The sequence below is a fragment of the Penaeus monodon genome, chromosome 25 (genome assembly GCF_015228065.2).
Source record: "Penaeus monodon isolate SGIC_2016 chromosome 25, NSTDA_Pmon_1, whole genome shotgun sequence".
In the NCBI taxonomy this organism is placed as follows: Eukaryota; Metazoa; Arthropoda; class Malacostraca; order Decapoda; family Penaeidae; genus Penaeus; species Penaeus monodon.
The window spans coordinates 34,876,973-34,877,178 of NC_051410.1; positions in this window are offsets into that span (position 1 = coordinate 34,876,973).

Sequence of the window (206 nt, forward strand, 5' to 3'; positions counted from 1 at the left end):
TCGGGCGTCCAACGATATCGAAGGTCGGAGGGCGGAAGCGATTATCGTTGACAAAGGCGAGGAAGCATTCACGAGTCACCTGTGTTGTTGCAGAATCAAAAAGGTCTTGATTTTCCTTTTTTTTTTGTGTTGCTATGGGATTCTGTGTTTCGTGATGGATTTTTTTTATGGTGCTCTCATATATCCTTTACTTCTGTGGGTTCATA